Genomic DNA, 27,974 nt, shown 5'->3' with positions numbered 1-27,974 from the left:
AGTAGGTTTGCTAACTTTTCCATGTGAATATTAAAATCACAAAAAATTAGAATATTATCTGCTATGACTACAAGGCTATTATTCTTGTGTATCGGCATGTAGACATGGAATTGTTTTGTTTTATTAAACATTTCACCTGCTTCCCGACTCACAGCTCCATAAAAAAAAAACGTTAGACTGAAGGTTAATGCATTTTGAATGACTCAATATTTTTGTGAATGAGAAATCGCTGGAAGTAAAGTATCTAATTTGCATGTCAGGGTAATTGCAAATGCACCCAAGTTTTATAGCTTGATGAGTCACAAGCTTGATGTAGTCATTGCGTGCTGAGAATATGGGACCAAATGCTAAACTTTTGACTACTTTATTGATCATCTTTAGGTGTGTCAAATGTTTTTAATTACCTGCAAGCACACCCCGGTAATAGCTGAATTGGGCTTAATGAATACATTATCTTTCCGTTGCCTCTGTAAAAACGCTAACGCTTCGTGGGGAGTAAACACATCGTCTAAACACTTGTATCACAGAAAGGGAGGAAAGAACTTCATTTTGATGGGTGTTCATTTATTGTGGAATTGAAAAGAAATTTAACTTAATACAGTTGAAATGTTAACAAATGCACTGAAAGGAACAATTTCCAATAATTTACACTCGGCTATAATGATATAATATCTGATCTCGCAAACAATAAAAAGTATGTGTACTGTATAATCTAGAGCCAATCCTGTTTTTTAATCCGACGGTATCCTGCTATTGACACTTGTTGAATAATGCAACAGAACATGACAACAGTAGGCAATGTAGACAGCGCAGGTGAGTTCCGGTAGGCACTGCACTGAATTGCTGCCATTGTACTGGCTCGTGACCAATTCTCGTTATTTCATGTGTTTTTTTTGTATTGCACATGTTTCTGCCATTTCCTATGATCGTAAATAGCTTCTGAACATCAGAACAGTGATCACTAACATTGATTTGGATGAAGATTCTGCGACTGCTCACCCCGGACCAGGCCCTGAGTCTTAGAAAAGGTAGAAACCACATAAGAGAGGCTGACATGCATGCACGCTTGGTGTGACCTTAGATCAGGGGTGTCAAACTCAAATACCCAGTGGGCCAAAATGTAAAACCTGAACAAAGTCACGGGCCAACATTGAACAAATTAACCTTTTAATATGGACCCAAACAAGTTTTGCTTTAACATTGAATATGGAACAAGCATCGCTTATTACCATACAATATATAATTTAATAGTGGAGACATGCAAAATCGAATTTCAAATGAAAAAACACATCAATGGCATTCATTTATTAAATAAATAAAATTTAAATAAAAATTGTATGCCTCTTTTCTATTTGCAGCCTTCTGATTTAAATACCAAAATAAACTTTTTCCACTGGCTAATAATTTTACAAATAAAATTATAATAAATCAATCAACCATTCAAGCCCATGCCTTGTAGCAAGAAAAAGTGCATAAAGAAAACGTTAATTATTGCACACTGGTCTAATCTGATGTGCCCAAGCCAGATACCTGGCATCTCTTCTTGGATGCTAGTTCATCAATGTCTGGGCTCAAGCTCTGAGCTGAAGAAATCCTCAGTATCGAGCGAAGATGTTCATCAGTCAGACGTCTCCTGTGAGTTGTTTTGGTCATCTTCATCGAGGAGAAAAGTTGCTCGCATAGATAAGTGCTGCCGAACATGGAGAGCATCTGAGCAGCTTGGGTGCGGAGCTGAGGCATTGTGTCAGGGATGAACCGTGGAAACTGTGCGGCGCCCACAGCATCATACTTTGACTTCAGCGTGTCGTTGCACTGGAGTTCAATCAGCTCCATTTGGATGTTGGTTGGTGCCTTTTCCACATCAACTGCGAAGGGATTACTAAGCAGTTCAAACTTGCATTTCTGGGCATCGAAGTCGGCAAATCGCCGGCTAAACTCAGCGGCGAGAACACTGAGTTTTTCAGCAAACTGTGCGCATGGGAACACGGCGGTAGAGATCTGCGCTTTTATGGATTGGCAGCAGGGAAAATGGCAAGGGTTTCCTTGCAGCATCTGATTCTCCCACAGGCACAGTTTAGTTTTGAAGGCCCTCACTGCAGCGTACATGTCTGTGATGATGCGCCCCCGCCCCTGAAGCTGCAGGTTCAGCGCATCGAGATGGCTCGAGATGTCACAGAGAAAGGCCAGCTCACACAGGAACTTTTGCTCCCGGAGCTCTGCTGTATCCTTCCCTTTGGTTTCCAGGAATTGACATATTTCCTCACGCAGCTCGAAACATCTGTTCAGTACTTTTCCTCTGCTTAGCCATCTCACCTCTGTGTGATACGGCACGTCTGCGTATTCCGAACCACACTCCTCCAGAAAAGATTTAAACTGGCGGTGATTTAGACCTTTGGCTCTTATAAAGTTAACTACCTGTGTTACTGTGGTCATAACATGTTCCATCTTTAGGGCTTTGGCACACAGTGCTTCCTGATGTATGATGCAGTGGTAAACAGTTAGCTCACCTGCACAGTTCTCTTCCCGCATCTTCTCCCGAACCATGCCCACCAGTCCACTCTTTTTACCGCACATCGCTGGCGCACCATCTGTCGTTAATCCAACGAGTTTATCCCACGGCAGCTTTATTTCAGTTACACATTTGGAAACCTCCTCAAAGATTTCCTTTCCTGTGGTTGTGCCATGCATTGATTTGAATCCTAATAGCTCCTCCGTAATACACAGATTTGAGTCCACTCCCACGGATGAAGACTGACAGCTGAGCAGTATCAGATGCGTCGCAGCTCTCATCCACAGCGAGGGAGAACGCAACAAAATCTTTTCCCTTTTCCATCAGCTGGTCATACAGATTGGTGGCAAGATCACATGTGCGATCAGCTACTGTGTTCCTGCTCAGGCTCACGTTTGAAAATGCTTGTTTTTTCTCTGGGCATACGAGGTCACAAACCTTCATCATGCACTTTTTCATGAACTCTCCCTCATTAAAGGGCCGGGCTGATTTTGCGATCTCTGCTGCCACTATATAACTAGCCTTTACAGCAGCCTCGCTTTGTGATGTGGCTTTTTTAAACATATTCTGTTGTGAAACCAAACTTCTTTCCATCTCCTCTACTTTCTGGCTCCTTTGAGTCATGTCCAGGTCCTTGTATTTGTCATGGTGTTTCGTTTCATAGTGTCGTCTAATGTTGTACTCCTTACTTACAGCCACGTTGACTCCACAAACAAGACAAACAGGTTTGTCTTTTACATATGTAAACAGATATTCTGCCTCCCACTTGTCCAGAAAGCTCCTGTTTTCTGCCTTTCTTTTCGCCATTTTTGGGAAGGGTTAGCTCGCTGACAGTTGTAGCGTCTATGTTGCTATGACTACTGTCACAGAGGAGAGAGCGTTTCTGGGTCCTGTCCTGATTGGCGCGCGAAAATAGCAGAGCATTATGGGATTCGTAGTATTAGTGGTGAATGCGCTGTATAATACCGGCGGGCCAGCTCTAGTAGTAATTTGGTATTGTCTCGCGGGCCAAATATAATTACCCCGCGGGCCAAATTTGGCCCACGGGCCAGAGTTTGACACCCATGCCTTAGATTGTAAACTGTCAAGGTCAAAAAACAGTTGTAAAGTTGGGGAGAGGTCTATGTCATGACGTGGCCATCTTTGGGTGCAGCGAGCACCATCTCTCTCTCTCTCACAGGAAAACAAAGGAACCTATTCCACATCACAGAACTTGAGAACTGAACAATGTCCACGTTTTGGAGAATGTGTACATGGTGGGGGAAGAATACAGCTACGACCTGTCCATTTTGTTTAATGTTTGTGAAACTCATGAGAGACAATACAGCCACATTACCATAACTCTGTTTATACAAGAGTCTCAGTTGTGAGGCTTGCATCTAATTGTTGTATAAAATGAATGAGTAAAGATGAAACTATTTGTGAAATTATGTAATGTGATTTTAAACTGTTTAACTTTTTATGGCTGCAGGGGCAGTATTGAGAAGCTTGGATGAAAAGGTGCCCATTGTAAACGGCCAGCTCCTCAGTCTCAGTTGCTAATATATGCATATTATTATTAGTATTAGATAGAAAACATTCTAAAGTTTCCAAAACTGTCAAAATATTGTCTGTGGGTATAACAGAACTAATATTGCAGGCGAAACCCTGAGGAAAATCAAAACAGGAAGTGGCTTCTACTTTCTACTTTGTTCCATAGCCTCCCTTTGCTGGATTTAAAGGGATATGAACCAGATTCCTTTTCCTATCGCTTCCTCAAGGTGTCAACAGTCTTCAGACATAGTTTCAGGCTTTTATTTTGAAAAATGAGCCAGAACGATAACATCGCATCAATTGGTCACATGAGTTTTGCTCGCGCAACAGAGTTTGGATATGTATTTATTTTCTCTCTCCTTCTGTGAAATACATTTGCGGTTGATATATTATCCATTATATATTTTAAAAACAACCTGAGGATTGATTATAAAAAACGTTCGACATATTTCTGTGGACATTATGGAAACTATTTGGAATTGTCGTCTGCGTTGTCTGACCGCTTTTTCCTGTGGATTTCTGAACATAACGCGACAAACAAACGGAGGTATTTTGGATATAAAAATAATCTTTATGGGAGTCTCGTGAGTGAAAACATTTGAAGATCATCAAAGGTAAACTATTAATTTGATTGCTTTTCTGATTTTTGTGACCAAGCTTCCTGATGCTAAGTGTACTTAATGTGTTGTCGTGCGATCGATGAATTTACACAAACGCTTGGATTGCTTTGGCTGTAAAGCATAATTTCAAAATCTGACACGACAGGTGGATTAACAAAAGGCTAAGCTGTGTTTTCCTATATTGCACTTGTGATTTCATGAATATAAATATTTGTAGTAATATTTATTGAATGTAGCGCTATGCTATTCAGCGGTTGTTGATGACACTTATCCCGATAGGGGGATTGCAGCCATAACAAGTTAATGAAGGAAACTCCAATTCACTTTGGAGTTTAACTAAGTCATAGGCCCGCCCCATGAGCACAGACATTGATCTGGCATCATGGAACAGCCCTCTACTACGGTTCTGGAAATAACCCCCACCTTAGGAATGAGTAGAGACCATATAGAGACCACCTTAGTTTGAGTAGAGACCATGCATTCCTCGTTGCTGAATTCTTAACCATACCGGTTAACCTGTAGTGACGCCCAGCCCGTGAACGGGCTGTTATCATCATCTGACACTAATTAGCATAACGCAACGGACATAAATCTTCCTAGAAAATCTTCCTATTCATGAAAATCACAAGTAAAATATATTGGAACACAGCTTAGCCTTTTGCTAATCACCCTGTCATCTCAGATTTTCAAAATATGCTTTACAGCCAACGCTAGACAAGCATTTGTGTAAGTTTATCATAGCCTAGCATAGCATTATCCCTTGCTAGCAGCAGGCAAACTTGTCACGGAAATCAGAAAAGCAATCAAATTAAATAGTTTACCTCTGATGAACTTCGGATGTTTTCACTCACGAGACTCCCAGGTAGACAGCCATAGTTTATTTTTTCCCAATAGATTATTTTTGTAGGCGAAATAGCTCCATTTGTTCTTCACGTTTGGCTGAGATATCGCCCGGAAATTGTGGTCACCACAAAAAATATTCCAAATTAGCTCCATAATATCGACAGAAACATGGCAAACATTGTTTAGAATCCATCCTCAAGGTGTTTTTCTAATATCTTTTTGATAAGATATCAGTCGGGACAATTCGTTTTTCACTCTGACCGATTGGAGTAATGGCTACCTCTGTATTTTACGCGAGAATCTCTCTCGGAGCCACCATGTGACCACTTACGCAATGTGGCTGCCTACGGCTATTCTTCAACAGAAATGCGTAAAACTACGTCACAATGCTATAGACACCTTGGGGAATACATAGAAAGTGTAAGCTCGTTGATGGTACATTCACAGCTGAATAGGGAGTCATTGGAACGCTGCGCTTTCAAAACCTGGGGCACTTCCGGATTGGATTTTTCTCAGGCTTTCGCCTGCAACATCAGTTCTGTTATACTCACAGACAATATCTTTACAGTTTAGGAAATGTTAGAGTGTTTTCTATCCAAAGCTGTCAATTATATGCATATTCTAGCATCTTTTCCTGACAAAATATCCTGTTTAAAACGGGAACCTTTTTTTTCCAAAAATGAAAATACTGCCCCCTAACACCAAGAGGTTCATTAAACTCTGAGACTATCGATATCGACAGAATGAAAGCAAATCTTCGATACTAATTACTAGTCTGCAGCTAGGAATTCTGTACCACTGAACCCGAAGACCGACAACCGCAGAAACATCTATCTATAAGAACATTTCTGAATGTTACTCTGAAGTATTCATTCTAACCAAAGACTCCAGGGACGCAGAGAGAATCTCGGATGAACTCTCCAACAGAAAAGGACGATTCCAACAGAGATCACGACGACACACTGAGCGTAAAAATATATACATTGCAATTATTCCCGAATGAGTGAGCGTTCATGTGCAAAGAATTAGCATTTCAATTGTTAGAATTATCAACTGTGTAGTGTCTTTTGTCTTTCGCGCCCTTCTCAGTCCCTTTGTCTACTAAGCCGCCATACCGGTTTAGCCCACTAGAGCACATCTGCTATCATTTCATTGTAACCATATCTACTTTGTTGTTTGTTTATGCATTTCTGTGATTATTTAGTTAGTTAATAAGTAAATGATTGAGACAATTGATGTATGGATGATTCATAGTGAAAAGTGGGTTCGTGCAGATAACCAACAATTTACAACATTTGCAATGAGAATAACGTGAGGTAAAGAATAATTCATTAATTAGAAGACACATTTATCAGATATTAAAATATCTGAAAAGTTGTATTAGGAAAATTCTGACTTTGTAATCTGACTATTTTCCTTGGTGTCCCGACTTCCTAGTGTTGGAATCGGCTAAACTTTGATCATTGAGGTAGTAAATGAATGATAGGAGATGAAAGAGACTGGTTATGTTAGAAGTTAATGGTTCTCTGAAGAAAGACAGCAGGCTTTGGAATGTGTTTGATGGAGGAGAGGAGAGCAATGTGTTGATGTAGGGAAGACAGATGGATATCTGTGGATTAGGTGAAGGAGGGGTTTAGGTCAGGAGGTGAGGAGTGAGGTCAGTTCCCCTTAAGGGGAGTAATCAGGGTTAGTATCTGGTTACCTTCTTTCCTGTGGAGCCATAAATTGTAAGGAGGAGGAGTGTCTTAAGTAGGATGTATATAAACTGTGAGGTCTGAAATGTTTACCTGTTGAAGCGAACGTCGAATAGACACGCGACGAGGTTCACCCGTCTACAACAGCAACACGTGCTAAATGACTACACTAAACTTGCCACAGCTTTGAAAATTGAATTCAGTGGCTCTGTGACTCGCAAACACGATAGCTCACTGGCTAACACCATCAAACAAGCTCGAAACGAACACGCACAAGCTTACTATCATAGGCTTCGTTCAGCTTACTTTGGCCTACTCAATGATACAGGAATGGAAGAGCTGTTACCATTCAAACAAATGTTTCTGTCGAACATGTATCCAACCTTCACTACCTACTTGGGCCCTGCAGCTCCTGTTTGCTTGCATATCTTACAACACAGAGAGCTTGCAAGCACAGCTTTTGAGGCATCAAAAGTTCACAACGCTAAAGTTCACAGGGCTAAGAGCCCTGACCACTCGGGTTTGAAGTTTGACCAGGAGCACTCACTCCTGTTAGAGGGTGCATTATCAGGTATTGTAGCATTGAGAGATGACACACAACAACGGTTTCTAGCACGAAACCATGATTCCAATAACCTCCACGGTCAAAATAACTGTAAAGTACGTTGCCATCAAAACGACTACCTCTACAATCAACTTGTTTTCTCTACGTTCCTGCACCCAACCCACAAAAAGTGCCAGAGCACAAGGGTAACAAAGGGTTGAAGGACGATCAAAACGTAGGCCAATGTTCTCCAGAAGTTCCACTACGGGAAGAACTGAAGAGAGAACAATTTGAGAAAAGGGTAAAAGATAAGTCACAAGGACTAGACGGGAAATTACCAGACACCAGGTCCGCAGGAATTAACACCCATAGCAAGGACGTTAAAGTTCAAATTTCTCCCGCTCTCTTTCGAGACCCTATCCAGGGCCCGCTTGACTCTTGACTCTGATACAAAGGTTGCGAAGAAAAGGTCAAACGCTTCGTTAAGGCCAAGCCCACTCAAAATCTGAAGTCGATCTGCTTCCACCTTGAACAGAAATGGCACATCACGTCATTGCGAACGACCACTCCACTTTGTGGGGAATATGTCCACTAAACACAAATCTAAATGCCCATACCTGGAAACAGTCCTGGAGGACTGCTTAACTTGTCATGCGCTAATCGATTCGGGCACGACAATATCACTCATCTCTCAAACATTGTTTGATGATCTCAAAAGGGTTTTGAAGCCAACTAAACATTGGTTTAAAGTGGAACAATGCAACACTATACTTCAAGGTATCACTCTCACATGGAGAGTCATGCTGAAACTACACTTCCAGGACGTATCGCTTGTTCACCCTGTGTATGTTACCAGCCTCGAAACTGTACCCCTGCTACTTGGAGCAGACTTGATGGATCGGTTACTCCCATTGATGGATTGGAAAACCAACCAGGTATGGTCACAGGCCACAGTACCTTCTCCACTTACCACACTGTTTTCCCCTAACTCTAGCTGCAACGCAGTCATTCATGAGGGGTATCTGTGGAAAGAACCCCTTGGGAAAAATACGTTTAGAAATCTCTTGGTGCAGAATCTGATCCAAGGAGATATTCCGATATCTCGACACATTCCATCAGCCAACCTGATTGACCATTATTTTCATGATTTCGAGCCAGCTACAGTGAGGGAAAAAACGATTTGATCTCCTGCTGATTTTTTACTTTTAATGGTAGGTTTATTTGAACAGTGAGAGACAGAATAACAACAACAAAAAACAGAAACGCATGTCAAAAATGTTATAAATTGATTTGCATTTTAATGAGGGAAATAAGTATTTGACCCCCTTTCAATCAGAAAGATTTCTGGCTACCAGGTGTCTTTTATACAGGTAATGAGCTGAGATTAGGAGCACACTCTTAAAGGGAGTGCTCCTAATCTCAGCTTGTTACCTGTATAAAAGACACCTGTCCACAGAAGCAATCAATCAATCAGATTCCAAACTCTCCACCATGGCCAAGACCAAAGAGCTCTCCAAGGATGTCAGGGACAAGATTGTAGACTTACACAAGGCTGGAATGGGCTACAAGACCATCGCCAAGCAGCTTGGTGAGAAGGTGACAACAGTTGGTGTGATTATTCGCAAATGGAAGAAACACAAAATAACTTTCAATCTCCCTCTGCCTGGGGCTCCATGCAAGATCTCACCTCGTGGAGTTGCGATGATCATGAGAACGGTGAGGAATCAGCCCAGAACTACACAGGAGGATCTTGTCAATGATCTCAAGGCAGCTGGGACCATAGTCACCAAGAAAACAATTGGTAACACACTATGCCGTGAAGGACTGAAATCCTGCAGCGCCCGCAAGGTCCCCCTGCTCAAGAAAGCACATATACATGCCTGTCTGAGGTTTGCCAATGAACATCTGAATTATTCAAAGGACAACTTAGTGAAAGTGTTGTGGTCAGATGAGACCAAAATGGAGCTCTTTGGCATCAACTCAACTCGCCGTGTTTGGAGGAGGAGGAATGCTGCATATGACCCCAAGAACACCATCCCCACCGTCAAACATGGAGGTGGAAACATTATGCTTTGGGGATATTTTTCTGCTAAGGGGACAGGACAACTTCACCGCATCAAAGGGACGATGGACAGGGTCATGTACCATCAACTGTGTATTGTCTTTTGTCTTTTACGCCCTTCTCAGTTCCTTTGTCTACCAAGCCTCGATACCGGTTTAGCCCACTAGGGCACATCCCCTATCATTTCCTTGTAACCATATCTACTTTGTTTGTTTATGCATTTCTGTGATTATTTAGTTAGTTCATAAATAAATGATTGAGACAATTGATGTGTTGATGATTCATAGGGAAGACTGGGTTTGTGCAGATAACCAACAACTTACAACGTTTGGAATACCAAAGAATAATTCATTAATTAGAAGACTAATTGATCAGATATTAAAATATCTGAAAAGTTGTATTATAACTTTGTAATCTGAATATTTTCCTTGGTGCCCCGACTTCCTAGTTAATTACATTTACATTATTAGAATAATCACGTAATAATTACAGAGAATTGTTTTGATAAAACAACAGTCTTCAGTTTAATGATGCAAAAGACACAAAATATATGACACTTGTTTGTGATAAATAAATGCTGGGCCTCCCGAGTAGTGCAGTGGTCTAAGGCACTGCATCGCAGTGTTGTGACATCACTATAGCCTTGGGTTGGATCCTAGGCTGTGTCATTATCGGCCGTGACTGGGAGTCCTATAGGGTGGCACACAATTGGCCCAGCGTCGTCCGGGTTCGAGGAGGGTTGGGCCGGGGGGGCTTTACTTGGCTCATTGCGCTCTAGCGACTCTTTGTGGAGGGCCGGGCGCCTACAGGCTGATTTCGGTCGTCAGTTGAACGGTGTTTCCTCTGACACATCGATATGGTTGGCTTCTGGGTTAAGCGAATGGGTGTTAAGAAGCGCAGTTTAGCAGGATATATTTCCGAGGACACATGACTTGACCTTCGCCTCTCACAAGCCTGTTGGGGAGTTGCAGCGATGAGACAAGCTCGCAATCACAACATTGGGGAGAAAAATGGGGTTAAAATGACAACAACAAAAATGCTTTTTTAGACAACACACTCCACAAAGCAAGTCCTACAGGCTCTAGTTTTATCTTATCTTGATAATTGTCCAGTCATATGGCCGGTCAAATGTTGCAAAGGAGGACCTAGTTAAGTTGCAGCTGGCCCAGAACAGAGCGGCAGTTCTTGCTCTTCATTGCAATCAATAATATGCATGTCAGTCTCTGGCTAAGATTTGAGGAAAGACTGACTGCATAGCTTCTTGTCTTTATAAGAAACATTCATGTGTTTTAAATTCCAAATTGTTTGTGTAGTCAACTTATACATAGCAGTGACACACACTGTTACACCACAAGATATGCCACCAGGGGTCTTTTCACAGTACCCAGGTCCAGAACAAATACAAGGAAGTGTACAGTGTTATACAGAGTCATGATTGAGTGGAACTCCCTTCCACCTCACATAGCACAAGTGAACAGCAAATCTGGTTTAATGAAGAAAAAAAATCAACACCTCACGGCACAATGCCTCTCCCCCATGTGATCTACTTTTTGTGTGTATGCTCTGACATGTACAGTATGTGTAACTGATAGATGCAAACACACATGTTAATGTTTTTAAATGTATTTCAATTGTAAAGTATTTTGTCTGTAATGTATTTTTCGGTTATCCTAATAAAATCGAATAAAAACTCTGACGAAACCGCCTATTCCCTCCGTTTATTTGGTGAACCAACCGGACGAGCTCCGTACATGGTTGAAAAACTAGTTTTTATGATTCCAACCTAAGTGTATGTAAACTTCCCACTTCAACTCTATGTAAATATGATATTTCCAATTTGTTGTTTTTAATACATTTGCAAAAATGTATAAAAACCTGTTTTTGCTTTGACATTATGGGGTATTGTGTGTAGATTGATGAGGGACAAAACAACAATTTAATCAATTTCAGAATAAGGCTGTAACGTAACCAAATGTGGAAAAAGTCAAAGGGTCTGAATACTTTCCGAATGCACTGTATTGCCTAATTTTGTCTGTCAAACAGGTAGGCCTACTTCTTTGTTTCTTAATAGGAAGAAATAGGCTCCAACCGAAAGCCCTCTTGTTACTAAAGTCTAATTAAAATGAAGATGATTGAAAGAAAATATGGCTACTCAAATTTGCCTATTTCTGACTGATTGTACCACAGCTCCTGGCTTAAGTTTCAGCACCACAGTGTAAGTTTCTCAAATCTGACTTCTTGTGAGGTCAATAACTCTGATAAATACATCATGGGCAAGAAACATATTGTTTTTAGTCAAATCAATCATAGTAGCAGCAAGCTATCAAAGTTGACCTCCAGTCCTCCTTCTCATTTTCGTGCCCTCCTTATCAAACTGAACAGAACATAGCTCATAGGCTCGTCCATGTGAAACAGTGCATTTTTTTTGGACTAGGGCTAATAAAAATAAAACAATTGAAGCTTTTGACTTTCCTCCTGAACTGCCACTGTAGGCCTACACAGCACAATCATTGGTTAGATAAAGCAGAGCAGGCCAGGGCTCAGGGTTGGAATATCCATTGCATTAGTTTTATTTACACTATTCCATCAGCTATCTTAGAAATATAGCTTTGCTCTTCTCCGAGCATGCACTTCGTGGCCTATAGCCTAAAAGGGCACTTGATATTGTGCGCCCATCTGAGAATCAGAGATGAGGTGCGTCATTGTGCACACATCGATATATACTGTAGCCTAATAAGCAACTAATTCTAAAACACTGAGAAATGTTGACATTTCATCAATTACAAATTGCATGACTCTCCCCTGGACTATATATTTTTTAAACTAACCACTCCCCTTGACTGAAAAAGCATGACCGTCCCCCATTTTCCTCCAGGTAATCATTCTGTACATTTCTATCCATCCCTCACATCAGACAGTTCGGAGGGGGGTACGTCTCCAGGAAGGCTCAGCTGCGACCTCCTTAGGTAGTGGTTGAGATGTGACCAGTTCGCAAGTTTACGTTACAGAAGAAGGTCTAGCTGAGGGTATTTTTGTGAAATCTCTAGGCATTCTCTTGTAGTGAGTATAGGGCCTAAGGTATAAGGCATTGTTTTCATATGGCATCTCAAAGAAACCAGGATGTCAGGTTATTTGCTGTTTTTGACTAACTTAGCCCCCGAAGATGTGCATATTTCCCTAGGCAAGACAATGTTATGTCTCTTTTTAGCATTTGGACATATTCTCCACTAATGATATTGGATTATGAAGTTAGCAAACTCTGCAGGGAGTGAAAAGCCTCATTTTCATGGTAGAAACTGTTTACTTTCCGTGGCAGCTCAGTGACCAGAACCAATTCATTACGTCAAACACCAACTTGGAGATAATTGTTGTAGCTTGTGATCTTGGAGAAAACAACCAGCCACCTTGTCTTCTTCGTAGCATAAGGCCACAGAGGCGTTAATGAGCAGCGCTCTGTTCCACAACACACACAAAAAGACAGTTATTCAAAAGGCAAGAAAGCTGTACCTTGAACTGAACCTCCTCCTCAATGTATTATGGTTTCTCTAATTGTCTAATATAATTACTTTGGAGATACATAATCAGTCAGTGACCTCAACCTCTCCCTACACTCGGCTCCCAGAATTATACTGTCACAACACAGCTAACCTGAGCTTCCAGGGGCCACGTTTTATAGCCAGTGTGGAGATCTTAGGCTTTGTGTTTTGTTTGGCTCATATAAGCTAGATCCTATACACGAGGGGAAATACACAACAAGTGTGACAAAATGGACAAGCTGATTTTCTTAACGGGAGGGTATGTGAGTTTACTGTAGAAAGATGGCTATATCTGGTGTCTTGTGGCAGACAGGGTGCTTAGAGAGTCGGTTCAACGTATCCAAGGGTTTATGGGAAGGCAGTCCAGACAGAAGCGCGGATGTGAGCCTTAGGGCTATGACGAGGGATTAAGAGAAAGAAAGGGAGAGCGAGAATGAAAGATTTTTTAAAAAAGAGAATGAAAGAAAGCTAGAGATAAGAGTCAGAGAACATTTTAAGGCTACACTTTTGAAACTCCAATAAAGCCAGCAGGCTCGGGGCTGCTTTGGAAAATGGATAATGGGCTTTCAGTGTTGGAGGAAACCAGAGGCCAGTGGAGCGGCGGACAGGGATGCGGGCCCAGCAGAGGGGTCTGGCAGAGCTAAACCTTAGCATGGTCAGCCCAGTGTGAGAGAGCTAATTTGCCATGGTTAAGATTTCTGAACTGGAGCTCAGCTGGGTTGAGCAACACACCAGCTCGCCTTCTGATTCTCTCTGGGCTTTTCCACAATCTCCACAACGTCTTATGAATATATTCTAATATAGTAAGCAGTAGATCATACGGAATAATTCACGATATCATACTGTATCATATGTACAGCTATTCTTGCATATTGGAGGCAACTGCAATCTATACGGTTGAGTGGGTAGTCCTATATAGTACAAACGGCTGCATAAACAGTATGGAGTAAAGTCATTGCAGATATGTGTCTCTTGGGTGATACTACACACAATACACACACACACAAACTACCCTGCTCCCCAACCCTGTGGTAATGACAGTAGTCCCCCGCTGTTGCGTCCCTCCTTGCTCCTCTGAGCCTCAATATTAACATAAAAGTTGCATGCAAAGAACCAGGAAGTGCTTCCGACCATGATATTCCTTCTACCCTGCTTATCCCGATGTGCCAGACTAGTTTAACCTAGCCTAAAGGCCTGTAGCAGCCCAGCCATACGTATGCCTCCTGTTTACCGGCAGTGGAATATGCAATGCTGTGTGAAAAAACATCTCCTCTCGGGATGTATACTGACTATGATCCCCGAAGTGTCTCTTCCGGGTGCAATCAGTGTTTCAACAGATTCATGAAGGAGTTTGCATCCTGATTTTCCCACTTTGACTACTGAGAAGGGAAGACAGTTCAGCTGCACTGAAACGAGAAGGTTGTAGTACTATTTCACATGGGTGAACGGTGAATCCCCACACTTCCTCTCAGCAGGCAAAATCTCCTAAGCTTGGCAACAGTGCCCTCTTACTGTCGGCCTATGGCAAAGGGTCAGACCATGGGTTCAAACGGTATTTGTTTTCTGGCACAGTTGAACCAATAAAGTAGTCCCAAAAGAGCAAATTCCTCCCATCCGACACTCAAGTCATGCTCAATATAACGCTTAAACTGTTTGAAAGGAAACAAACACTTTTTGAACCCAAGTCTGGGAAGAATAGGGCTGGTGCAACGGGTGTCATTGGAACCATAGAGTGTTCAGTGCCATAGACAGAGGTGCTTTTTTATTATCTGGCTCACTGAAGAGTGGGTGTAGGGTGAGTCCATGCTATGCTACTGAGAAATTGATCCCACATCCTCTCAGACGTAAATTATAGACAGTCATTATGAAGTGAATTCATCTTGTTAGGGGCCAAGCCACGGCTCAATATTTTGCTCTAGATCTTCACCTCAGCTTATTGAGTGGTCCTCAGTCAGTGGGGAGGAGAAGGACTTGCCAAAAGAGGCTGGCGAGATGATGCCTGCCTGAAAATCGACATCTTTGTTATGGCTTCATCTAACATAGGATATGCATAGAGAATATGCTTAGCTTACATTAAATGCATATGCGCATATACACACTTGCACACACACACACACACCGTTTCAAACACTCTACGGCTAGATAAATGACCAAACTACCGTAGGATGACTCAGCAGTGTGTGTGTGTTTATGATGCAACTCAAGCACATCCTCCCTGCATTATTGCGTACATGCGCGTGCGTGTGCTTTCGTGCACAACCCTTCCACACATGTACATATATTTATGGAGTTGACCTCATCCCAGCCTTGACCACATTGAACCTTTGACGAGGATTCTCTGTCACGATCAACTCTTTGTCTCTTCTCCTCTCTCTCTCTGTGCATGTCAATGCATTGGCATGTCATATCCACCCTGCCCTATGTCACATATTATACCTAGTTATCAGCTGGAGACATCTCCCCATCATCCTCTGGGTAAACAGACTGAACCCCGCTTGTGTCCCAAATGGCACCCTATTCCGTAGATAGCGCAGTACTTTTGACCGGGGCCCTATCTGTAGGGACATAGTGTTCCATTTGGGATGCAGACATGGCAAGTGTTATGCACATGCCTTTCTGTCACTCTGGATGTGCTGCTGTCACACCGTAGTTAGCGCATGGGAGGCAGCAGGAACAAGCTACACATGGAGCCATTCAGCTCTAACTTTGGCGGCTGTCCCTCTCTCCTCTGCACTCCTAGCCAACGTGTAAAGGATTTGAGAAAAAGCAGAAAATAATGTGTTTCCCTCCTACAAAACGACCCCCCCCCCCCCCATCTGTGCACGAGTTCCGGGGACCCACACACCTACAGCTCATATGCACACACACACAGGAATACACAAGTGTGTGCAGGCGCACAAGCATATATGCCATGGTACACACACACAGACATGCGTTGCACACACACACACACACCTTCATCCAGCACACCACTAACACACACCTTTCCCTCTCAGCTCCTGGAGGTCTTGTAGATAATCCACTATCTCACAAATTATAATACGAAGTCAGCCATCTCAGCTTCAGCACACTTTGTAATGGCATTGGATTAGTGGTCGTCTCAAGGTACAAATTCAATTTAAATGTTTAGTTGACATGCTCTGGGGTGTATGAAATGGTGTGTGTGTGTGTGTGTGTATATGAACTGTATGTGCGTGTGTGTTCATGCGTATACACTGTATGCAATTGTGGAATGTTAGTGTGCAGAACTGCCTCACTTTGTATTGTCCTGCATGAGTCTGACCACTAGAGTACCTGGGGCATTTCTAAAGCACCCATGACCTGGCGCTCGACCTTGAGTCCATGTCTTGACATGCTGTTGAACGTTTGGCCTTTCCAGAGTCCATGTTCATAGTATGCCGCCACTGATGAGTTTTATGGTTACCTAGCTTTATTTTCCCATCAAGCCAAAATCAGATACAGAAAATCAGATCAGAATCTAAATCAGATACAAAAATCAGACCAGATACGTCCACAGTCAAGAGGTAAAGAGCAAATGCAGTTCACAAAGACTTTAACCCATAAAGATACAGCATCGCTACACAGTTACACTATCGCACTACAGTGCCTCTGTCCTCCTCTCTCTTTCACTGCTAGACAGCAGCAATAGTGCCATTACATTTACCATATTTACTTTCTAATATTACTAACAATTATGGCAGACATCTTTTAGCATGATGACAACGAGGATGCGGATGAGGGTGGTGATGATAAAGAGTAATAGTAACAATGATAATTAAAATGACAATGACAAGAATAATTATAACAATAATAATATCAAGGCACTCTACAAATGAAGTAATAATAACGTTTAATTCGTGGTGCCTTCGCAGGCTCTTCACTGTTGAGTGGTGATGACGATGGTGAGGGTGCTGATGATGGTGATGATGATGACGATGAAGACGGAGATGATGATGATGGTGATGATGATGAACAGAGGGAGGATAAAGGACAGGATAGTGGAAAGACTGCAGAAGGAGCAGAGAGTCTCAACCAACTCCAGTAGTTCTGTAAAAGGAGCAGCACTGACATCTGGTGGAAACAGAGAGCAGTAAAGTACAGTATAATAAACCCCAATGCATCGTGGTCTGTGAACAGGGCGGAATGGGACAAGAATTCCCCCCGAGAACATGTAACAATTTCAAAGTTACAGTTCATATAAGTAAATCAGTCAATTGAACTAAATTCATTTGGCCCTAATGTATGGGTTATACATGACTGGGAATACAGACATGCATCTGTTGGTCACATATACTTTTTTTATTTTTAAGTAGGACCCTGGATCAGAAAACCAGTCAATATCTGGTGTGACCACCATTTGTCTCATGCAGCGTGACACATCTCTTTCCCATAGAGTTAATTAGGCTGTTGATTTTGGCCTGTCAAATGTTGTTCTACTCCATTTCAATGGCTGTGTGAAGTTGCTTGATATAGGCGGGTACTGGAACACGCTGTCATACACACCGATTCAGAGCATCCCAAACATGCTCAATGGGTGAAATGTCTGGTGAGAATGCAGGCTATGGAAGAACTGGGATATTTTCAGATTCCAGGAATTGTGTACAGATCTTTGCGACATGGGGCTGTGCATTATCATGCTGAAACATGAGGTGATGGCAGCGGATGTGATGGCAAGACAATGGGCCTTAGGAACTCTTCACGGAATCTCTGTGCATTCAAATTGCCATCAATAAAATGCAAATGTCTTTGTCCGTAGCTTATGCCTGCCCATACCATAACCCCACTGTCACCATGGGGCACTCTGTTCACAACGTCGACATCAAGCAAACCGTTCGCCTACACAATGCCATACACATTGTCTGCGGTTGTGAGGTTGGTTGGATGTAATGCCAAATTATTTAAAAGAAATGAACATTCAGAGAAATGTAGAGAAATGAACATTCAGTTCTCTGGCAACAGCTCTTCTGGACATTCCTGCAGTCAGCATGCCAATTGCACACTCTCTCAAAACTTGAGACATCTGTGGGATTGTGTTGTGTGACAAAACTGCACATTTTAGAGTGTCCTTTTATTGTCCACAGCACAAGGTGCAGTTGTGTAATTATCATGCTGTTTAATCTGAATATTGATAATTGAAAAATAAATTATACTGAGCTAAATATTAAGAGTTGAGAAATAAATGATACCTACAGAAAGCTGAGACCCTCCTCTCTTCGATAGGGAGAAAGGGGACGAAGCTTCCAAAAGCGTTTTTCCCACAATTGAATTTCGAAATGTTCAGACAGCATTTTTCTCTTAAGCTGATGGGGGAGAGAATGGGTTGCTCATCACGGCAGCAGGCCCCAGTGAGGGCACAGGCACAGGCACAGGCACATGCACAGGGGTGGGGCACATTTTTTCATTACAGGAATCATGAGGATAACGCACTTTACTATTTGACCAAATAATTTTTAGGGCATTTTGAGTGAAGTGACAATGTAGAATATGCTCTTTCTACATTTATAGGCACCCTTTTTGTGTTTTACAATCCGTGATCTTGGATAACTGATGACAGAGTCAAAGCAGGTCTCTCTCCTCATTCTGTGTTTGACTTAGAATGTGTTTGAATGACTGGGCCGGCTGATCTGCCAAAAACTCATTATTGATTAGTATACTAGGGAAATTGCGCAAAAAATATTTTTTAAAAGCCCATGGGCCGCTGGCATGGGTCCTCAAATCCTCAAAAGGTTTTACAGATGCACCATCGAGAGCATAGATAATAACAGAGAGTAGCAGCAGTGTAAAATAGGTAGGGGGGGGGGGGGGGGGTTGTATTACTGCCTGGTATGGCAACTTCTCGGCCTTCGACCGCAAGGCACTACAGAGCGTAGCACGAACGGCCCAGTACATTACCAGGGCCAAGCTTCCTGCCATCCAGGCAATGTCAGAGGAAGTCCCTAAAAATGGTCAAATACTCCAGCCACTCTAGTCATTGACTGTTATTTCGGCTACCGCACGGCAAGCGGTACTGGAGCGTCAAGTCTAGGTCCAAGAAGCTTCTAAACAGCTAAGCCATAAGACTCCTGAACAGCTAATCAACTGGCTACCCAGACTACTTGCGTTGCCCCCCCCCCCCCTCCCTATTTTACACTGCTGCTACTCTCTGTTATTATCTATGCTTAGTCACTTTTTTAAATGTTTTTTTCCAACTTAATTTAACCAGGTAGGACAGTTGAGAACAAGTTCTCATTTACAACTATCTTGACCTGGCCAAGATAAAGCAAAGCACTGCGACAAAAACAACAACAACAGAGTTATACATGGGATAAACAAACATACAGTCAATAACACAATGGAAAAATCTTTGTATACAGTGTGTGGAGATGAGGTAAGGCAATAAATAGGCCTTAGTGGCAAAGTAATAACAATTTAGCAATGAACACAGGAGTGATAAATGTGCAGATGAGGATGTGCAAGTAGGAATACTGGTGTGCAAAAGAGCAGAAAAACAAAAACAAATATGGGATGAGGTAGGTAGATGGTTGGATGGGCCGATGGGCTGTGTAAAGCTGCAGTGATTGGTGAACTGCTCTGACAGCTGATGCTTAAAGTTAGTGAGGGAGATAAGTCTCCAACTTCCGTGATTTTTTCAATTCGTTCTAGTCATTAGCAGAAGAGAACTGGAAGGAAAGGCAGCCAAAGGGGGTGTTGGCTTTGGGGATGACCAGTGAAATATACCTGCTGGAGCACGTGCTACGGGTGGGTGTTGCTATGGTAACCAGTGAGCTGAGATAAGGCGGAGCTTTACCTAGTAAAGACATATCGATGACCTGGTGCCAGTGGGTTTGGCGACGAGTATGAAGAGAGGGCCAGCCAACGAGAGCATACAGGTCGTAGTGGTGGGTAGTACATGTGACTTTGGTGACAAAACTGATGTCACTGTGATAGACTGCATCCAATTTGCTGAGTAGAGTGTTGGAGGCTATTTGTAAATGACATCGCCAAAGTCAAGGATCGGTAGGATAGTCTGTTTTACAGGGTATGTTTGGCAGCATGAGTGAATGAGGCTTTGTTGCGAAATAGAAAGCCGATTCTAGATTTAATTTTGGATTGGAGATGCTTAATATGAGTCTAGAAGGAGAGTTTACAGTCTAGCCAGCAACCTATGTATTTATCGTTGTCCACATATTCTAAGTCAGAACCGTCCACAGTAGTGATGCTCGTCGGGCGGGCGGGAGCGGGCAGCGATCGGTTGAAGAGCATGCATTTAGTTTTACTAGCATTTAAGAGCAGTTGAAGGCCACGGAAGGAGTGTTGTATGGCATTGAAGCTCGTTTGGAGGTTAATAACTCTACCTACAAGTACATACTACCTCAATTACCTCGACACCGGTGCCCCAGCATATTGACTCTGTACCAGTACCCCCTTGTATATAGCCCCGCTATTGTTATTTACTGCTGCTCTTTAATTATTTGTTATTCTTATCTCTTACTTTTTTGTATTTTCTTTAAACTGCATTGTTGGTTAAGAGGTTGTTAGTAAGCATTTCACTGTAAGGTCTACACTTTTTCTAATCAGCGCATGTGACAAATAACAAGTTATATTATTTTATTTTTGAAGTTAATTCAAGCCATGTAGACACACCATTCCATTACAAATATGACCGAAGTAGCAATATTACATTATCAAGTCACTAAAGATTGCTTTGATACAGGAAACTTGAAAAGGAAATCAAATTAATATAAAAAGTAAAGACAAGACTAAATAAGGAATAGAAAAGACCTGGTTAGGTATTTAGTATCAGCAATACGATGTAATTAACCTATCATACAATGAAGAGATCTACTTTCGTTTAGTTGCAAATGATTCCCTATTATGTACAATTATAAATGTTGGTTTGAAGTCCATATGTCTTCACAGAATAGAAAAAAATATTTAAGTGGAGCCATCCTCTATTAAGCTTCCAGGCGTCTTATGCACAGTTCAGATGCGGAATTGAATAGCTATGAAGAGCGCGCTGGCACGGTTAAGAGCTTTGGTTGGCGTACCAATTAGTTTCATAAAACCGCTCTCAACACTGCAGCAGACTTCCTCGATGGTTTTGGGGACGTATTCTCGTATGTCAGTGACCTCTCACAGAAGACCTCCACATGCAAATCCGAGGTCATGATTGTGCCTTTGTTGTGGGTGTGGTAGAGAAGCAACCTGTATTTGCATGCAATTAACATATATTAACATGCAGTGGAAGTGGAAGAACTGCTCGGGCGCGCTGCATGAAACAGAGGCGTGCTTCAACCGCACCGCGCGGAAAGAGCGGCAGAGGCTGCCGAACTACGGTCAAAATTCCGACTAGTCTCACTGTTTCAGAGAGCACTATATCCTCTGTTCGGTGCAGCGACAGAGCGCTGTTTGAACTTGGTTTTACTCCCCTAGAGAGATGCTGCGTATGAGACGATCGCTGTCCACTGCCCTGTGGTGCTGAACTTCGGAATGACAGTTATCGCTGGCCGCTTCAGTGGTGCTGAAACGCCGCTTTTACCTTACTTACATAAGCGCCACCAGACATTTTACACTTATGACACTTGAGACAAAGTAAGCACGTAACTTGTTTGGGTAATACGTGTAGGCTATCTATCTCAAATGACGCCTTGCAATCAGATTATGTATTATTGCCTTCAGAACACTGGGTGGCAGGACTGTGTAGCCTAAGTAAAGCCAGTGCCAATGCTGACCATTGAACACAGTAGAAGAGATGTCCCTAAGCCTTTATAGATGAGAGCTGATTTAACATTCAGATTTCCACAATGTCACTTGTGTGATTTTACATTTTTACGCCCAGCAAAACGTTCAGCCACAGCATGTCATCCTAAATGGAATGTATTGAGTAATGCCACAGACAACAGGGCTTGTTTGATTCCATTTCGTCTTAATAGGTCTAATGCTCTGAGGTAGCCTACAGAAGGTGACTGGATATTTAGCACTGGGGAGTGGAGAAGGGTGAAGTTGCCACTAAAAACTGATCTTTCCCAATAATGGTTAAGGTTATATGGGGAGGGGAAGCGGATTCCAGATATGTACGGGAAACTTCACCCGGAGCCTGAGGAATAGCACTGCGCAATGAAGGGTATATGCATGGTTACTGTAGCCTATCAGTGCTTTTGGCTTGATTCCATTTGTATTAATGTTGAAACAAAATTCAACTGGCAAAGTTGTTGTAAGTTTGTATTATCAAAAACCCTCATTCATCATAGCGTTACTGAAGTTACTCTGAACATTTGCTGATTCGACGCACATATATCTGATTAGTGAGCTGATAGGTTAATGTCAATAAAACGTAGACTAATTGATTGAGCTGACCCCACAATTGTGATGGCGATTAGAGGGTCGGAGATGACTGAGTATGAATACTTCCGGGTTATATGGTCGTGGTTTATAGATGTGTGAAGGGAACATAATTTGCAGCTACACTGGCCAGCTGGGTAGTCTGGACTGTAAATTGATAAGCTTTTGCCTGCGTTATTTAATTTTACAGCACATAAATGTGTGGCTCTTAAAACGATGAGTTGTACAAAGTCATGAAATGCAAGGTGGGTAAATTGACATTACGGCCTGCCATGCCGCGGAAGAGCCCATGCGTTTGGTGCGCAGTGACCAAGTGAAAAGTTGCCGCTTCCTCGCTCTTTCCATTGGAATCGCAGTAGCAGAATCAGAGTGCTTACAGTATGTAGGCTATGTGACTGCCAGACCCCTCTTTCTCTCTGACATCGATGCGGTGGCACTAGGTAGTAGATTGTCAAACTGCGGGGTGAGGAGTCGCGGAGGAGACGTAAACCCAATAATCAGTGCCACAGGGCCGTCTATCAACGCGGCTGCAGTACAGCAATCTGACACTGGCATGCGCACTGCAGTTTAGAGTCAATTCGAGTCTCCTCAACCGGAGCCACAGGCAGCAGTGACTATTCCGATAACAGCCGTCCCCAGTTCCTGTTTCCGCCGCAGCTTTTTCCAACCGAATTTTGGACCAAAACATCGCCGCTGCGTCAGACTTCAACTTCGTCAGGCCTTCCCTCTCGGATCTCCCGGAAGCCTGGTGTGTCAAGTGAAGGTACGTTATTTTTCTCTGCTCGTTGTCTCTGTGCATAGCGAACACGCAGTGAGGTGAGCTCCGAGCTCGGTCCATATGTTTCCATTCCATCCTTGCCTGGCATGTTGACTGCGTCGCTGCTGCTGTTGTGATCGTGGTGAAATAATAGCGGTCATGTTTGGAATGACTTATCCCTGTAATATCACCGCTCTGACCCGGTGTGCTGTGTTGTGTCCTGCTCCGAATAGCCAATGGACAGAGCTGTTTCCAAACGATCTCTGTTCAAAAAAATCTCCAAACCATATTGCCACTTTAGGCTACAATGTATCATGGAACAAATGCATTGATTTGATGAACAGGACAGGGTGTATCTGACATGCAAGCAATACACTGCGAGACATTTCAGACCTATGTGAGAATTGTAATATTCCGAGACCTGCTGCTGATGTGTTGCACATTCACTGCTTATATTGGCACTGTTGTGATGTTATTGTTATGAGCTGCACATGGATGAAAACACTGGTTGAAAACACTGGTTTAGTGCGATAACTAGAAAGTGAAGTGCTCTCTCACATCGGGGTCTGACCTCACCCATGAAAACGTGAGGGAAATCAAATTGACACATGACATGGTCTTATCTGACCATGTTATGCTGAATGGACAAAGCCTGTTGTCGGAAGAGTGTTGCTGATGCTGCAGCGCAGTCAGAATAAATAACATCCGAAAGGACATTGGCTGCACATCTTCCATGTGCACGCAGCACGCACAGCTAGACAGACAGGGTATGGGTTCTTCGGGTTATTGGGTGATGACAGTGGTTAGGCTAGCCTACTGAGCCACGGTAATGGGTGATATTTCGACCATGCTAAGCTTGGATATGTCTGCATGTGATGCGACACGAGCATGACGAACCGTCCATAATTAATATTTTGTTCTCATTCAGATACCGGAACACAGACCTAGAAAGGCTAAATCGCGCGCGGGATTCTGACTCAATTCATTCCCACCCAGCTTTATCACCCACATTCTTGCTGTAAGTGCTCATGGTTTAGATTTCGTATTTCTGTTGTTTCCCAACTTGAGTTTGGGTTCATTCCAGGCACACATACAGATAGGGCTATACCTGTGATAAGAGCATATGCCCATTTGCCCTTTTGTTTAGATTAAAACAATAAATATCTAATAATAATTCCTATACTGTTTTTGCCATTGTTGTCCACAAATATTTAGCAAACCCAACAGTTTTTTTTGCTGTAAAAATGTATTGGGTTTACTCATAATATTTGTCTTACATCATCAACTAATATGTAATATGTAATTTCTTGGATTTACTTTAGTAGTGTAAATTCAAATAACTTATTCAATTATTTTACTGAAAACATAGGATATTACATTTACTCAATAATATTGTGTGTAAATTTGTTGCCTGATTTTTTAAAAGTAGATTCAACACCTGATATTTATGAAAAGTACCACCTTGTCAAACAAATAAAAATGTATTAGTTAAGATACTTGACACGTTTTACAAATACAAATAGTAAATATGCAAAAAAGACAGGGATGGATTCCCAAACTGGCACACAGGGCACGTGCCCCGGGCCCCGGGCCTAGAGAGGTCAGGTTCCAGAAAGCATATTACAGAAACATTTGTAGAATTGCAGGAAAGGTGCTTTAAAATAACATTTTCTCTCAACCTCATGGCAAAATGGGTAGAATAGCAGGATATTTGTTTTAAACTACACAATTATCTCAGCCCCATGACAAAATGTGAATAAAAGCATGAGATGAGCTTTAAAACAGCACATTTGACAGTACATTTGCCCCATAAAGTGTAGAAGTGCAGGAAATTAGCTTTAAAACAGCAGCAGTTTATTTTAACCTAATGACAAAATGTGTAGAATAGCATTAAAAAACTGCACATTTTGCTCTCTGCACCATGGCAAAATGTGTTGATATACATGAAGTTAGCTGCCCGGGGAACCCCAAATGTGGTATTCCGTCCCTGAATGAGACTATACAGTATATGTGCCTACTGCCATTCACTTTTCTGCATACTGGATGTGGAAAAATAAGCTCTGTGAACCTTTTATAAAAGCCACAAAATACTGAAAAGCATTACTTTAGACTTGACCTCTGACTCTGTAATGATATAAAATCATTAAATTGCCTATGCCAGGTTGGTCAAATAGAGGCTGAACTCTATTGACCTTAAGCCAGTAGCTTATTCTTCAAGGCTTGCACTTTTGGGGAGAGCTTAGAACTATCCAGCTCCAAGAAAAGCTTCTGGAACGCCTTGAAGGTGTACCTGAGTTCTTTGGGGTAGCAGAGGTTGAGTGCGTACTTAATCCCTACAAGCGCGGAACAGGCCTTTGCAACATTACCCAGGTGGATCAGTACTTGTACTACCAGAAGCATGCTCTACCCTTCGTGATCGCGCAGACTTTCAAAAGGTTGTAGTGTGAGGTCCCTTCAGCATCCTTTCAAATCACTAAATCAACATGACTATGTTGTCTTTGTCATGTTCTTGCTGTCATCTGTCAGGCTACACAGCCCTCAATGTTGGCGATCAAATGTTAGAATTGAACTTGCATGACACATGATTCAGAAATGGCGAGTTTGTTACCAGAATACACGGTTGCATTTTCTTAAGTTATGAATCAAGAGCAGAATGTTCACAAAAATCATATACATACACTACCGTTCAAAAGTTTGTGGTCGCTTAGAAATGTTGTTGTTTTTGAAAGAAAAGCATTTTTTTTGTCCATTTAAAATAACATCAAATTGATCAGAAATACAGTGTAGACATTGTTATTGTTGGAAATGACTATTGTAGCTGGAAACAGCTGATTTTTAATTGAATATCTACATAGGTGTACGGAGGCCCATTATCAGCAACCATCACTCCTGTGTTCCAATGGCACATTGTGTTAGGTAATCAAAGTTTATAATTTTAAAAGGCTAATTGATCATGAGAAAACCCTTTTGCAATTATGTTAGCACAGCTGAAAACTGTTGTCCTGATGAAAGAAGCAATAAAACTGGATTTCCTTAGACTAGTTGAGTATCTGGAGCATCAGCATTTGTGGGTTTGATTACAGGCTCAAAATGGCCAGAAACAAAGACATTTCTTCTGGGAGTCGTGAGTCTATTCTTGTTCTGAGAAATGAAGGTTATTCCATGTGAGAAATTGCCAAGAAACTGAAGATCTCATCCAAAGCTGTGTACTACTCCCTTCACAGAACAGCGCAAACTGTCTCTAATCAGAATAGAGGAGTGGGAGGCCACAGTGCACAACTGAGCAAGAGGACAAGTACATTAGATTGTCTAGTTTGAGAAACAGACCGCTCACAAGTCCTCAACTGGCAGCTTCATTAAATAGTACCCGCAAAACACCGCAAAACACACGTCTCAACGTCAACAGTGAAGAAGCAACTCCGGGATGCTGGCTTTCTAGGCAGAGCTCCTCTGTCCAGTGTCTGTGTTCTTTTGCCCATCTTAATCTTTTATTTGTATTGGCCAGTCTGAGATATGGCTTGTTCTTTGCAATTCAGACTGGGATGAAGGTTCACCTTCCAATTGGACAACGACCCTAAGCAGACAGCCAAGACAATTTGGAGTGGCTTTGGGACAAGTGGCCCATCCAGACCTGATCTACAAAAAGAGCCAACATAGACTGTACTTTCTCAAAAAGCTGGAATCCTTTAATGTAGACTGTACTATACTGACTTTGTTTTACAAATCTTTCATTGAGAGTATTTTAACTTCTTGTATTGTTTGTTGGTTTGGCAATGCCACTGTCAGCCAGAGAAAAATGCTGAGAAGGATTATCACCACAGCAAGCAAGGTACTTGGAGTCAAACAGACAGCCTGGATGAGATCTTTAAGGTCAGGGCCCTCTGCAAGGCTCACAAAATCATTTTAGACCCAAGCCACCCCCTGTACCTGGACTTTGAACCACTCCCCTCAGGGTGCAGGTATAGGGCACCCCTCAGCAGGAAAAACACAACTAGACAATCATTTGTGCCAGGTGTGATATCCCTCCTAAATAGCTGGGGCTAATGTTCCTATCGATTCAGTAAAGCCAGCAGGCTAGTCTTTTTGTATTGGTAAGTAACTGTTATGAAAGTTGTTCATTTTGTTTTGTATTTAAACACCACTTCAAACGTGTACATGACACTGCAACAAAATTTCCAATAAAATCAGTAAGTAAGAGCCCGGAATCAAAGAGCCCGGAATCAAACATCTCTGGAGAGACCTTAAAAAACTATACAGCGACGCTCCCCATCCAACCTGACAGAGCTTGAGAGTATCTGCAGAGAAGAATGGGAGAAAATACAGCTGTGCCATGCTTGTACTGTAGCAACATACCCAAGAAGACTCGAGGCTGTAATTGCTTCTAAAGATGCTTCAACAAAGTCCTGAGTAAAAGGTTTTGAATACTTATGTAAATGTGATGTACCAGTTTTTGTTTTTAATACATTTGCAAAAATGTCTTACATTTTTTTGTTGCTTTGTCATTATGGGGTATTGTGTGTAGATTGAGGGGAAAAAATATTTGATCAATTTTAGA

At 42.1% G+C, this 27,974-nt stretch overlaps 1 protein-coding gene across 1 annotated transcript in view; it reads left to right on the top strand.

Annotated features, from left to right (window-relative positions):
• The first annotated feature begins 22,739 nt into the window (after window positions 1-22,739).
• The window catches only part of fut8b (fucosyltransferase 8b (alpha (1,6) fucosyltransferase)), a 157,906-nt gene continuing 152,671 nt past the window's right edge, over window positions 22,740-27,974 (top strand). The window contains exon 1 of the mRNA XM_036985273.2: window positions 22,740-23,425. The gene's annotated coding sequence lies outside the window, so the exon portion shown is untranslated. The remainder of the gene's footprint in view (window positions 23,426-27,974) is intronic.

This window comes from Oncorhynchus mykiss, chromosome 8 (genome assembly GCF_057628025.1).
Source record: "Oncorhynchus mykiss isolate SJ-2025 chromosome 8, ASM5762802v1, whole genome shotgun sequence".
NCBI lineage: Eukaryota > Metazoa > Chordata > Actinopteri > Salmoniformes > Salmonidae > Oncorhynchus > Oncorhynchus mykiss.
This window is presented reverse-complemented; position numbering and strand designations above follow the sequence as displayed.